Below are 15,385 nucleotides of genomic sequence, written 5' to 3'. Positions count from 1 at the left end.
CATTGCCAGAGCTAGCTCAGTGTTTGAGAGGCTCCAGAAGAAAGTGTGGGAGAGAAGAGGTATTAGGCTGCCATCAAACTGAAGGTCTATGAGAGCTGTGGTGCTGACCTCTTTGTTGAATGTCTGTGAAACCTGGACAGTCTACCAGCGTCATGCCAGGAAACTGAATTGCTTCCATTTGAATTGTCTTAGGAAGATTCTGAACATCACCTGGCAAGACAGGGTCTTTTTTCCAGCCTAACTGCTAAGTGTTCAAACTCTACTACAGAGAACACAACCCCAGTGGACTGGCCACATTGTTTGAATGGCAAACGTATATTTGCCTAAAAGACTATTGTATGGAGAACACACACAAGGCTCACATAGAGGGCAGAAGAAGTGAGATGATAATACTCTCCAGGCCTCTCTGGAGGACTTTGGAGTTGATTGCAAGGATTTATTCAAGGTCATGTGGCCAGTAAGTGCAAATCTGGATTTTGAACCAAGGACCTCTCTTTCCTTTAGGTCACTCTAAGTGAATTAGCTGAAATTTGGGAAATGGAAATACAGAGGCCCCCAGTCCAGGAAAATGCCTCAGACAAACAGTACATTAGATACGGAGTCCCAGTTCTTGGGAAGCTTTGGGGCTTCACCCTGGCCTAGAGTGGGAAACATAGGCTGGGACAATAGTGAATCTGGATTTCCAGACAGGGATGAGCCATTCAGTTGTTGTGTAACTGGCTGGATGACTGGCTGTGTGACTTCAGGAAAGCCCATCCACTTCTCTGGGCCCATTTCCTCATTTGTAGGGTGAATTTGTAGGTTGCATGAGAGGATCTCTAAGGTTCCCTTGAAGGCTGAGGTTAGAGGAAGAGGCCTGAATCTGGAGTCAGGGGCCTGGGATTTGGTTCCTGGTTCAGCTAAATATGTGACCTCTGTGAGCTTGGACAAGCCATTTTGTAGAATTGTGGGGTTGGAAGGAAACCCAGAGGTCATTGAATCTAACCTCATGCCTGAACACGAATCCCCTGGATTTGACTGGAGACCTCTAGATAGGAGGATTCACTCATTCATTCATCATTTATAAAGCACCTACTATGTGCCAGGCACTCTGCTAAGTACAGGGGATACAAAAAGAGGCAAAAGACAGTCCATGTCCTCAAGGAGCTTACAATCTAATGGATTATCACTACCTCCTCACAGAGCCCTTTCCATGTTTAGATAACTTCATTAAATTGTTAGAAAACTCTTGCTTGTTAGGAAGTTCTCCCTGACATCACACCTAAACACACATTCCTAAAACTTCTACTTGTTTGCGGTTCCCAGCTCTGCCTTCTTTAACCAAGTGGAAAAATTTTAATTGCTGAACCATTGGAGTATGTGAATTACCTGAAACAAAGTAAAATAATGATTATATTTATTGACACACAATCAACTATGCAACTTTTGTTTTAGAACTTAAAAAAATAACCTTAACGTCCTCCTTTTGAGGCAGCTAGGAGGCAGGGTGGATAGAGCTCCAGGACAGGAGTCAGGAATACCTGAGTTCAAATCCAACCTCAAACACTTACTAGCTGTGTGACCCTAGGCAAGTCACTTAACCTCTTGAGAGAAATGATTATTAAACAACCAAATATTGGGAAGATCCGGGATTTTTTCCCTTCCTCATTTGGAGATTAGACCAAAGCTTGGTTCTCTGAAGGGTTGGGTGGATGATGAGATAAAAGGGCATATAAGCATTGGGTGGGTTCCATGAGGGGTCTTTGAGAGTGTCACTGACCCCTTTTATTAATCGTCGCTAGCATGATCAATAAAATATCTAATTGCCCAAGAACTATGTCTCTTGAACTTTTTATATGTCACAATCTGTAAAATGTGGATCATAATAGCACCTGCTTCCCAGGGTTGTTTGAGGAACAAATAAGGTAACAAACTGTAAAATGCTTAGCACACTGCCTGGAACATAGTAAATGTTGTATAAATGTTTGCTATTATTAGTATTATTATCATTAATTTGCTGCAATCACTTGTTTTACGTTTCTGAGATTTGGAAACACATTTTTAATTTTTCATCATGAAATATTTATATAAATATCTATTATATTGGATATTAAGCATGCCATTGCCAAACAGTCCATTTTTTCAAGTTAATATCATTACTATTATTCAGCTCATTACTATTCATTCTAGCTTTGATTATATATGGTTCACAGGCTTTCAATGGGATTTAAATCAGGCAAGTTCCCAGGGCACTGAAGCACGCTTACCTCCATCTCTTGCATAAATATGCTGACTTTTTTGATATGTGGTTTAGTGCAAGTTCATATGGAAACATTCCATATTTATTTGGGAATTTTTGCAATTCCAGAATGACTCTACCCCTAATACCAACAGATTTATTGAATTTTATAATTGCCTCAATGGGAAGGCATCCAGGAAACATGGAAGTAAAAAAATCCTCCCAATATTTTGGGAGATATTTTTAGTTTGATAAAGATGTCTAAATCTTGAAAACACACTCGACTTTTTGCAATTACTGTTTTTGATATAGCCTTGAATGAAGAAGTTAATCTCATCAATAAAAATGACCACTTTCCAATCTTGTGTTCTAGTCTTTGTATTGCCTTGCCTTTGACAAGCATTTTTTTCTTCATAGGAACAGTTATCCTGCTGTTGGTTTTTTTGCCCCCTGGTCTTCTCGTTGTTCTTCCAACTCAAAGAAGTCTACACCATATTATAGGGGAATCAGTAACTGCTCCCCTCCCCCAGCTTCCTTATCTCTGTGAAGGTCTTCATATAATTTTCCTTTAAAATATTCAAAATAGACATGACTAATGTGAAAATATGTTTAGTAGGAATGTATATGTAAAGCCTTATATCAGATTCATGTTGTCTTGGGGAGGGAAAGGAGGGGAATAAAATTCAAAAACTAAGGAAGTGAATGTCGAAAACTAAAAATAAATAAATTAACTTAAAAATTTTCAAAATAGTTTTTAAATCATAAGCTTTATAAATAAAGTGTTGTCCAATAATTTTGATGAAGACGTATAAAATATAAAAACCCTGAGTCCCAAAAGCTGCAAACTTTCCCATTCAGAAAGCTTATTCAGGTCCAGTGAGTGACATGGTAAAAGTATCATATAAATAATCTAAGGTAGGTTTTAACTGGTTCAAGATCAGAATATTTCAACTCCAAATACAAAGAAAAAAATCCAGAGTGGCTTACTCCTATAAACAAACTCTAGTTTCTGTTGAAGAATGCATAGAAAAGGAGAGGGGTGGAGGTAGGGACAACGAAAAAGATCTATTAGTGCTCTATAATCACCCCAATGCTTCTCAGGGTCGTTATAAGGATCAAATGAGGTGATGAGGCACACACACACACACACACACACACACACACAATGTTGAATCATCAACCCATAGACTGAGGCCAGGATACATCTGAGCTACTATAATAAAGTGTGTGTTTAAGATCTGAGCTATTCAGCCAAAAATGATATTCCTTTTTATATCTTAAACAACTTAGTAAATGGGTATTTGGCCTAGTTATCTGCCTGTTACTAGATATAGATCTGTATGGAATAAGGTCCTTAAATGTTTCAAAATGATTTTAGAATAATTGAGTATTGGTACAACTGATTGAGGGACTGGCTATTTTATTAATTACTGAAACTAGATCAGAAACATTTTCAGTTTGGAGAAAAGAATTTCAGTGCCAATTTCTTAGAGGTAACTTATGGAATACTTTTGCATTAATAGAAAGTCAATTTCATTCAAAATTTGTTACTATTGTGGAAATAATATCTGTTTATACTCTGTGTTCTGTGGTACAAACATGTTTTATTATAAGCAACTTACTGATATGCATTGTTTTGGAATTAATTACTTATGGATCCTCCCAAGTCTTTTATGATAACTGGAGTAAAAGTCAATCTCTCATAAGTAAATTCACCAGGCGACTGGAAAGCAGGGACTAGCTTGAGCTACCCGCCAAGACCCTCCAAAAACCTATAAAAATGGCTCTGAACCAATTCTAGAACTGCAGAACCCACAAAACAGCAGAGGGAAGCAGGGCTCCAGCCCAGGACAGCCTGGATGGTCTCTGGGTGAATTCTATCCTGCATGGAGCTGGGAGCAGAGCAGAGCCCAGCATGAGCAGCGGGGACCAACCAGACCAGGGGCTGGGCGGAGTGTGCCCTAGCACCCTGAATTAGTGAGCTGCAGCAGTTACCGGACTTCTCAACCCACAAACATCAAAGGCAACAGAGAAGGTTAGTGGGAAAAGCTGCCGGGAGTGGAAGAAGTTCGAGGTTCGGCTACTGCCCCAGGGGCAGCAAAGGTGGGGCAGCTACAGAAGTACAGCTGCAGTTGCTTCCGGCCCCAGGCCCACCTGGTGGGAGGAATTAAGTGGCAGATCAGAGCAGGAATGCAGAGCCTGCTGAAGATTTAAGTCCAGCCCGGGTTGGGGGTTTTTGGGGAAGGAGGAGTGCTGGTGTGGCAGAGCTGGTGCATTCCCCCAAGCATGGAACATAGTTCTCTTAACTCCACAAGCAGTCATACCCTGCTGAAAAACTCAAGGGTCAAGTTAGTTGGCTGGGAATATGGCCAGGCAGCGAAAGCACACCCAGATTCAGTCTCAGACTTTGGATTCTTTCTTTGGTGACAAAGAAGACCAAAACATACAGACAGAAGAAGACAACAAAGTCAAAGAGCCTACAACAAAAGCCTCCAAGAAAAACATGAACTGGTCTCAGGCCATGGAAGAGCTCAAAAAGGATTTTGAGAAGCAGGTTAGAGAAGTAGAGGAAAAATTGGGAAGAGAAATGAGAGTGATGCGAGAAAACCATGAAAAACAAGTCAATGACTTGCTAAAGGAGACCCAAAAAATACTGAAAAATATACTGAAGAAAACAACACCTTGAAAAATAGACTAACTCAAATGGTAAAAGAGTTCCAAAAAGCCAAAGAGGAGAAGAATGCCTTGAAAGGCAGAATTAGCCAAATGGAAAAGGAGGTCCAAAAGACCACTGAAGAGAATACTACCTTAAAAATTAGATTGGAGCAAGTGGAAACTAGTGACTTTATGAGAAATCAAGATATTATAAAACAGAACCAAAGGAATGAAAAAATGAAAGACAATGTGAAATATCTCATTGGAAAAACCACTGACCTAGAAAATAGATCCAGGAGAGATAATTTCAAAATTATTGGACTACCTGAAAGCCATGATCAAAAAAAGAGCCTAGATATCATCTTTCAAGAAATTATCAAGGAGAACTGCCCTGATATTCTAGAGCCACAGGGCAAAATAGAAATTGAAAGAATCCATCGATCGCCTCCTCAAATAGATCTCAAAAAGAAAACTCCTAGGAATATTGTCACCAAATTCCAGAGCACCCAGATCAAGGAGAAAATACTGCAAGCAGCCAGAAAGAAACAATTTGAGGATTGTGGAAACCCGATCAGAATAACCCAAGATCTGGCAGTTTCTACATTAAGAGATCGAAGGGCTTAGAATATGATATTCCAGAGGTCAATGGAGCTAGGATTAATACCAAGAATCACCTACCCAGCAAAACTGAGTATCATGCTCCAAGGCAAAATATGGATTTTCAATAAAATAGAGGACTTTCAAGCTTTCTCAGTGAAAACACCAGAGCTGAATAGGAAATTTGACTTTCGGGGGCAGAGCCAAGATGGCGGCGGGTAAGCAGGGACTAGAGTGAGCTCCCTACCGAGTCCCTCCAAAAACCTATAAAAAATGGCTCTGAACCAATTCTAGAATGGCAGAACCCACAGAACAGCAGAGGGAAGCAGGGCTCCAGCCCAGGACAGCCTGGATGGTCTCTGGGTGAGGTCTATTCCACACAGAGCTGGGAGCTGGGAGCTGGGAACGGAGTGGAGCAGAGACCAGCCTGAGCGGCGTGGAGCAACCAAACTTGGAGTCGGGCGGATGGGGCCCCTAGTACCCTGAATATGTGAGCTGCAGCAGTTACCAGACCCCTCGACCCACAAACACCAAAGACTGTGGAGAAGGTTAGTGGGAAAAGCTGCGGGAGTGGAAGGAGTTCACGGTTCGGCTTCCAGCCCCGGGGGCAGCGGAGGTGGGGCAGCTACAGCTGTTGTTACTTCCAGCTCCAGGCCCACCTGGTGGGAGGAATTAAGTGGCGGATCAGAGCAGGAGTGCACAGCCTGCTGAAGATCTAAGCCCAGCCCGGGTTTGGGGTTGGGGAAGGAGCAGTACTGGTGTGGCAGAGCTGGCACCTCCCCCCCAAACGTGGAACATAGAACTCGTTAGTCTACAAGCAGTCATACCCCATTGAAAAACTCAAGGGTCAAGTTAGCTGGTTGGGAATATGGCCAGGCAGCGAAAGCACACCCAGATTCAGTCTCAGACTTTGGATTCTTTCTTTGGTGACAAAGAAGACCAAAACATACAGCCTAAAGAAGACAACAAAGTGCAAGAGCCTACACCAAAAGCCTCCAAGAAAAACATGAACTGGCCCCAGGCCATAGAAGAACTCAAAAAGGAGTTGGAAAAGCAAGTTAGAGAAGTAGAAGAAAAATTGGGAAGAGAAATGAGAAGGATGCGAGAAAAACATGAAAAACAAGTCAATGACTTGCTAAAGGAGACCCAAAAAAATACTGAAAAATATACTGAAGAAAACAACACCTTAAAAAACAGACTAACTCAAATGGCAAAAGAGCTCCAAAAAGCCAATGAGGAGAAGAATGCCTTGAAAGGCAGAATTAGCCAAATGGAAAAGGAGGTCCAAAAGACCACTGAAGAAAATACTACTTTAAAAATTAGATTGGAGCAAGTGGAAGCTAGTGACTTTATGAGAAATCAGGGTATTATAAAACAGAACCAGAGGAATGAAAAAATGAAAGACAATGTGAAATATCTCCTTGGAAAAACCACTGACCTGGAAAATAGATCCAGGAGAGATAATTTAAAAATTATTGGACTACCTGAAGGCCATGATCAAAAAAAGAGCCTAAATACCATCTTTCAAGAAATTATCAAGGAGAACTGCCCTGATATTCTAGAGCCACAGGGTAAAATAGAAATTGAAAGAATCCATCGATCGCCTCCTCAAATAGATCCCCAAAAGAAATCTCCTAGGAATATTGTCGCCAAATTCCAGAGCTCCCAGATCAAGGACAAAATACTGCAAGCAGCCAGAAAGAAACAATTTGAGTATTGTGGAAACCCAATCAGAATAACCCAAGATCTGGCAGCTTCTACCTTAAGAGATCGAAGGGCTTGGAATGTGATATTCCGGAGGTCAATGGAGCTAAGATTAAAACCTAGAATCACCTACCCAGCAAAACTGAGTATCATGTTCCAAGGCAAAATATGGAGTTTCAATAAAATAGAGGACTTTCAAGCTTTCTCAGTGAAAAGACCAGAACTGAATAGAAAATTTGACTTTCAAACACAAGAATCAAGAGAAGCATGAAAAGGTAATCAAGAAATGGAAATTGCAAGGGACTTACTAAAGTTGAAGTGTTTTGTTTACATTCCTACATGGAAAGATGATGTGTATGATTCATGAGACCTCAGTATTAGGGTAGTTGAAGGGAATATGCATATATATTTGTTTACGTATATATATATATATATAAGTGAATGTGTATGTATGTATATATGTATGTGTATATATACAGAGAGAGAGGAGAGAGAGAGAGAGATATATGTAAAAGAGAGAGAGCAGACACAGGGTGAGTTGAAGATGAAGGGAAGATATCTAAAAGAAATAAAATGAAATTAAGGGATGAGAGAGGAACATACTGAGAGAGGGAGATAGGGAGAGATAGAATGGGGTGGATTATCTCGCATAAAGGTGGCAAGAGGAAGCAGTTCTGTGGGAGGAGGGGAGAGGGCAGGTGAGGGGGGAACGAGTGAACCTTGCTCTCACCGGATTTGGCCTGAGGAGGGAATACCATACATACTCAGTTGGGTGTCTTACCCCACAGGAAAGAAGAGGGAGGAAGATAAAAAAAGGGGGGGGATGATGGAGGGGAGGGCAGATGCGGGGAGAGGTAATCAAAACAAACACTTTGGAAGGGGGACAGGGTCAAGGGAGAAAATTCAATTAAGCGGGATGGGTTGGGAGGGAGCAAAATGTAGTTAGCCTTTCACAGCATGAGTATTGTGGAAGGGTTATACATAATGATACATGTGTGGCCTAGGTTGAATTGCTTGGCTTCTTGGGGAGGGTGGGTGGAAAGGGAAGAGGGGAGAGAATTTGGAACTCAAAGTTTTAAAATCAGATGTTCAAAAACAAAAAAAGTTTTTGCATGCAACTAGAAAATAAGATACACAGGCAATGGGGTGTAGAAGTTTATCTTGCCCTACAAGAAAGGAAGGGAAAAGGGAATGGAGGGGAGTGGGGTGACAGAAGGGAAGGACTGACTGGGGAACAGGGCAACCAGAATATATGCCATCTTGGAGTGGGGGAGGAGGGTGGAAATGGGGAGAAAATTTGTAATTCAAACTGTTGTGAAGATCAATGCTGAAAACTAAATATGTTAAATAAATAAATTTAAAAAAATAAAATGACAAAACAGGAAAAAAATAAGTAAATTCACCTCTATAACTATTGAAGTCAAGGGTAGAAAGCTTCTACCTGCAAAGTGTTGTTACCTATATTTACATGTGTAGAGTTGGGTCCTCACTAGCATCTGATCCTTCTAAGAAATTGGTTGAGAAAATAAGATGAGAAAATCCTGGATGTCCAAAGTAAATTATAGCATCATGGGGCTCTTGGTTTCTATCTTTGTCACTTTTAATGTTCCTTCTATTTGGGTCCTGCATATCGAACTTGTCTGTCAGATTTGTGTCTTCTAGACTATTGGCTGTCTACCTGCAGATGGTCATGCAACAAGGATGCCTGCTCCACACTCTCCCCATCCCCTGGATGCTGCTGCAGCCTCATTTTACTCCCCTCCACACACTCACTCAGGCAGGGACAGCTCCCTTGTCCCTCCCTCAAAAAGTACTTGGGTGGATAATGAGGAAGACAGGAATGTCGAGACAGATGAAGCAAGTAGGAGGCAGGATGTGAGATGTGAGATAAGATGCTGGACTAGACTAGCCAAAAAAGTTATCAAAGAAGACTATGCTTTGAAGTCCATCACCCTGGGGACTTGCCTGTGTGCTTTCTAGGTATGCTGGGTTCTGGGCCCCACCTTGGACCACTTCTGTTTCTAGCACACTGATTCCTGATTCCCACCCTATACCTAGGGTTAGGCCCACTTCCTCAGGACTGGAAATTTAATGCCTTAATTCAAGTAGGGAACCCTGTGGGACAGGGCAGAGTATGCAATTGCTGGGTGTGTCAACATCATTCCCAGGATACTAGCTTACTCCCCATAGCTCTCCCCCTATTTCCTAGAAACTCTGCATGGAATTTATCCTTTGAGCACTTGAAGGACATTACAGGCAGCCTCTTGGATGCAAGACATCCACTCCTGCCTGGTATCTCCCCCTACCTCTTCCTGGAGGTCATGGTTCCTCCCCCTTCTTTCACTCATTCTGACCTCATTATTAACCATTTTATTTGCTCTTATGTTTGGTCTGTACTTGCTTAACCTCCTGGTTTGTTCGCTTTGTGTCTTCTCACTTGCAGAAATTCCACTTTCAGCTCTTAGGCTACCAACCCCTACCCTTAACATCCCCAAGTGATTCGCCTCTCTCCATCCTATACTCAGCTGGCACTGCATTCCGCACCTGTATACCGACCATCCCTCCTCAACCTATCCTTGGCCCCTGAAATGGACTCTTCACCCGCATTCAGCAGGAAGCAGCTACTGAAGATAATGACCTTTGCCCCTTTTCCAAAAGATTTCTCCTTGTCTAGTGGTTGAGTGGGGAAATGATGTGGATGCAAACAGTACCCTAAGGACTAAGTTGCCTTTTCCCTGGTTTGTCCCCTAACTTGGAGATGCCTTAAAGTCTCTTGATACAAAGGTGCCCGAAGGGATGAGTTTCTCTCTCCCTGGAACCCTAAAATCTCTTCCCTTTATCTTGAGTTACCACATAACTTCCCCCGTATCCTGGACCATGGAATTCCTTGTCTCCTGCCCCACCCTGGGTCGTAAAATTTCCTGTCTCTCTTACTTTGTGTCAATTGTTGTCTACTACCTGTGTCCTTATCTTGTAGGGCTTAGCCTATCCCTCAATCTCCAATCCCCATAAGAAACCGTAAAATCATGCTACAGGCTGTATAGCTTTTCGTCTGTATAAGTCTGGTTCCTTCCCCACATCAGTGCCTTTGTTTAGCTCCTTGCTAAATCTCAGGCCTGCTGCTTTTGCATCATTAAAGCTCCCAATGGCTACAGAGAAGGTCTAAGTGAATTCCTTCGCATTTGATGAACCAGTTCTCCCAACTCTGAACTCATCATGAGGTTAATATAAATATTAGCTATTATTAACAACTACCCATGTAATACAGTACACAAAGTCAAATTTTAAGGCATTAAACTTAAGGCATTAAAATAATTTTCTATGAATAAATTAAATTGAATTAGACCCATGAATTCCTCACTGTTGCACGCCCTTCCCCTCCCCCTCCAGGCCACTAGGATTGTATTTCCTGGCACTTATCAGAATTAATCAGTTGTGAGCATGCAGGAAGTTCCACTGGACCAAATATATGAGTGTGGGTCTAAGCAGCTTGTGTTGAGCCCCTCAAATACCCTTCCAAGATCATTGATCCCAGGGTTAATAGAAGAGTTGGACTTCTTTACACATGGATGCTAACCAGGTGGTTAACTGTTGTTTGTTTGAATCAGAACCTTCACTGGTAAGGAGCTTGACTAAATGCTTGGCAGCTTGAGCAGAAACACATGGTGTCCCAAAACTCTTAATTCAGTTTTAAGATTTAATAACTACAGAAAAATAAATTCTATAGACTTATAAAACACTTAAAAGTTTAAATATTCAAATTTTATATGCTTAGTTTGGGGAATTTTTAATAATAAATTTTAATTCAAACAAGATTGGGCACTCCAGCATTATGCTTTATGAATATCACAGTTTCTGAATGTTATTTTCCTGATGGATCAGTAGAGGAGATCCTCTCACTTGACCACCTTAATCACCTGACTTATCTCCATCAGACTTTTTTCTTGAGATGATAACATCAAAACTATCATGAATGTATCCAGATAAACCTTGTTCTTTGGATGGTCTTAAGGCTAGAATTACAGACATAATCAGTTCAGCCACTGAGCAGCAGCTGATGAAATTTTTTTTAACAGTTCAAGAATCCACTAAACACATCAATATTTTAAAATTTTAAAAATTAACCTTTCTAATGTTGTTTTTGATAAGTTTGTATCATTTACATTTCTGAAGTTATTAAAGCTTTAGACTGCCCTAAGACTTTTACGACAACTGTCATGTATGCCATGCATCTTGCCTCTTCCAAGAATCCTTGATCAGTATCTGAACATTCGAAATTTGGGTCACTAAAATGCAAAACAACTATGGCCCTGCACAAACAGGAATGTTTGATTATTGAAAAGGAGATGAGCTGATTCTTCAGATTTCTCCGAAGTTCCTAGCGTTAATAAAGATGGCAATTCTGCAAATGAGCATTTTGAGTTACTTTTCATAAAACCACCTTTTTGAGACACTGAAGCAGATCCTTCTCACATTTGTCTGGGAAAGAGGGACTTTCTTGCGGTGACATTTATCATTGAAACATTCCACAGTGGAGTCAGTGACACTTTCTTGTTAGGATGTCAAATTGGATGTCACACTGCATACATCTGGGATACTCCTTGTCTGAAACTCACTGTGGCTCACAGAGGCTGATAGAGATACTGAAGGTCCAGTGTTTGGAGACCATGTCCAGCCCACTGGCTGAGCCCACCCAGTTTCTTACCATTGAGGTAAATGGCAACAGCCTTTATAGATGAGGAGAACATGGCTCCTCCATCCTTCCCAGGGCTACCTGCAACCTTTGCCCCCATTCATCCAGTCCTAGCCTAGGGGAACTTGACTTGTTTTTTGAGGATTAATTCAGCTGTCTTGCATAAGAGTTTGTCAGTTCTTGGTATTGTTTTTTCATTTTTGACTTCATTTTCCTTTGTGTTTCTGTGTGAATGATCCGGTTTCATTGTGGGTTCTAATGATTCTTGACAGACTTGATTTCCCCACCCCAATAACCACTAAAATATTTCTAACAGTCATTGAAGCATACCCTTTAATGAGAGTGATGGCTTTTACATGCTTCCTGGGAGTAATATTCATTCTTAAAAACCACAGAATAAAAAACAAAGAGAATAATGAAATGTGTATGTGCATGCATGTGTGTGTGTGTGTGTGTGTGTGTGTGTGGGTGGGTGTGTGTGTGGGTGTGGGTGTGGGTGTGGATGTGTGTGTGGCACAAAGCCCAGACTCAAATGCCATAGAATTAATTAGTTGAGAAAGTCTACCAAATCTAATTTTATCTGGTCAAAGTCAGGTTTTGGGGGTTAGCCTAGTGTCAGTAGATGCACACATGGGTGAGCATTGCCATCACAAAATGAAACCACATCAAAATTATTGCTTGTCCCAAGCAGTTCACACACTATCATAGGTGATTGGCTCTTCAAATACCTAAATGCAGCTATTTTACACCCCCGACATTTTCTCTTCTAATCTGATCCAACAAGCCCGTGCTATGGGCAAGGCCCTGTGTTAGGTGCTAGGGATGCAAAGACAGTGAGGAAACTAATCTCCCTAATTCCTCTCCTGAGGGTTTGCCAACCCACTTACACCCACTTTTCCTGCACAAATTTAGTCTGTGGGATACTAGCTTTCCTTCATTGGAATCTGTCCTCCCCAAATCTAGGGAGCAAGTCAAACTGTTCCTGGGTTTCCTCTCTATCACAAATTGTAAGAAGCAACAGTCACCTCCCACCTCACTCTTCCAAGGTTACCATAATTGTCACCCCAATTACCAGTTCCTCCCTGTTAGTAATAATGAGATCCAGCATGGAATTTCCCCTTTTTAAAGGATGGAATTATCACTAAGGCAAATCAAATAATCATTAGCTACTTTGCTTTTGGGAGAGAGAGAGACAGACAGACAGAGAGACACAGAGAGAGACAGACAGAGACACACACACAAAGAGAGAGACAGAAACAGAGACTGAGAGACAGAGACAGAGAGAGGCAGAGAGACACACAGAGACAGAGAGAAAGACAGAGAGGCAGAGAAAGAGGGAGAGAAACTCCTACTGCTATTGTGATGATCAAAGCCTCTCCATCATTATTATCTCATGTCTTGGTGGCAGACTTGTGATCTGTTTCCCAACCTTCTCATCTATGTCTTCTTTCTGTCTTAGGCAGTCTGCATTTAATCTGATGACTATTCCTTTTGTTTCTGTCTTCACTGAACTTCACCCAACCCTTGCCACCCTGCCCCCCACCACTGACCCCTCTTCTTTCTTTGAATAACGTCTACCCATGCCTACCCATATGCCTGTGCTGGATCCATCCCATCAAGTCCTAATGATACTTAGGAGGTAAATTTACCTCCTTACGTTAGGAGCTCTGATTCGGGTTGGTTGTTACCCATACTTGGTGCATTTCTGCATAGAAGAATCAGGTCTTTCTGATGTCTCCTTTTCCAGGCTTTGTCTCCTATGGCTATTTGGGCATCTCTAGTGCTATTCAGGCTGCTAGATATCTCAGTAGATGGAAGGCTGGGCCTGGAGACAGGAAGACCTAAGTTCAAATCCAGCCTCAGACACTTGATAGTTGTGTGACCTGAGGTAAGTCACATAATCTCTGTTTGCCTTAACCCACTAGAGAATCACATGGGGACTTCTTAGCAAATATTCTCAGGATGAAAGGTGGGCTTTTTCCTCTCCTCCTTAAATTGGCAGCTAGATGCCTGGGCCCGGAGCTGGAAGTCCTAAGTTCAAATCTAACCTCGGATACTTACTAGCTGTGTGACCCTTAAAACTCAGTTTTCTCATTTAAAAAATGGGAATAACAGCAGTACCTACCCCACAGAGGTGTTGTGAACACCAAATAATCTAACATGTATAAAGCGCTTTGCATCCCTTAAAGCACTACAAAATAGCCAGCCAATTGTATATTCTGCAGCATGCACCAACAGATTGAAGCTGATGACTTTGTGTAACCCTGCCTCACTTAAATCCAATCCATGCACAAGTCAAGACATCATCCTGATGTCATTGGACCTCTTGGGAAGTCAACGCTTGTTGGACTGGAGGGAGATCTGCCTGTGTAACATGACGTACGGGGAGGATTCAAATTCCATCTACAATGTACTTGCCCAGGATCACACAGATAGGAATATGAGCGAAGCTGAATTTGAACTCAGGTCTTCCTGACTTCAGGTCTACCTGCCACTGGTGATTCCCAAAGCAGCAATCAATAAGCATTTATCATGTGCCTACTCTGTGTCAGGTACTGTACTAGTGTCTTCAGATACAAATACAAAGAATGAAACAGTCTCCTATTTCCATCACTTGAACAGGGCTGGGAGCAGATAATAGTGTTTTCTGTGAGCCCTGCTGTAGTAATAGTTCCCTCAAAGGGTCCCGAAGAAGAACCTTAACCTATGAGTTTGGCTCCTTAGATTTCCAATTCTCTGTTGCAATCACAGATGTTCAGCGTTAGCAGGAATCTCCAAGCCCATCTAACCCAAATTATATTTGAGCAGGAATCCCTGCTCACAACAACTCTGGGGGGCAAGTGGAGCAGGAGTAATCATTCCCATTTGACATGAATAATTAAATCACAGAGATGTTAGAAACAAGATCCACAGTGAATCCATGGCTGAGATGAAAGCTAAAAGTCATCCAGTCAGCTTGACTCTCAAAATATAACCGAGGACGTAATAGTAGACAAAGGAAGGAAATAAATAATTACTAAGTGCCGGGTACTGTGCTAACTGCTTCACACATGTCAGATTTTATCCTCATAACAACTCTGTGAAGTAGATGCTATTTCTATTTCCATTTTGCCATTGAGGAAACTGAGGCAGAGATTAAGTAACTTGCCCAGGATAGGAAGTATGAGTGAGGCTAGATTTGAACTCAGGTTTTCCTGACTTCAGGTCTACCATTTTATCTTCCCTGACAGCTCATTGCCCTTAACTGGTGTGCTAGAGTTGGAGTCAAGAAGGCCTCAGTTTGAATTCTGTTTCTCACATTTATTAGCAACTTACAAAGTCACTATGACTTAACCTTTCTGAGTCTCAACCGCAAAAGGAAATTAAACATGTTAATCATATCTCTGGTACTTCCCTCATGGTGTCATTAGGAGGTTCAGTTGAGATTTAGGAAGACAAACGGGAGAGTGAAAAGAGCACCAGGTTTTGAGTTGGAAGCTCTGAGTTCAAGTCTTGGCTCTGGTATCTACTCTCTGTGT

The sequence above is a fragment of the Trichosurus vulpecula genome, chromosome 3 (genome assembly GCF_011100635.1).
Source record: "Trichosurus vulpecula isolate mTriVul1 chromosome 3, mTriVul1.pri, whole genome shotgun sequence".
Taxonomy (NCBI): Eukaryota; Metazoa; Chordata; class Mammalia; order Diprotodontia; family Phalangeridae; genus Trichosurus; species Trichosurus vulpecula.
This window is presented reverse-complemented; position numbering follows the sequence as displayed.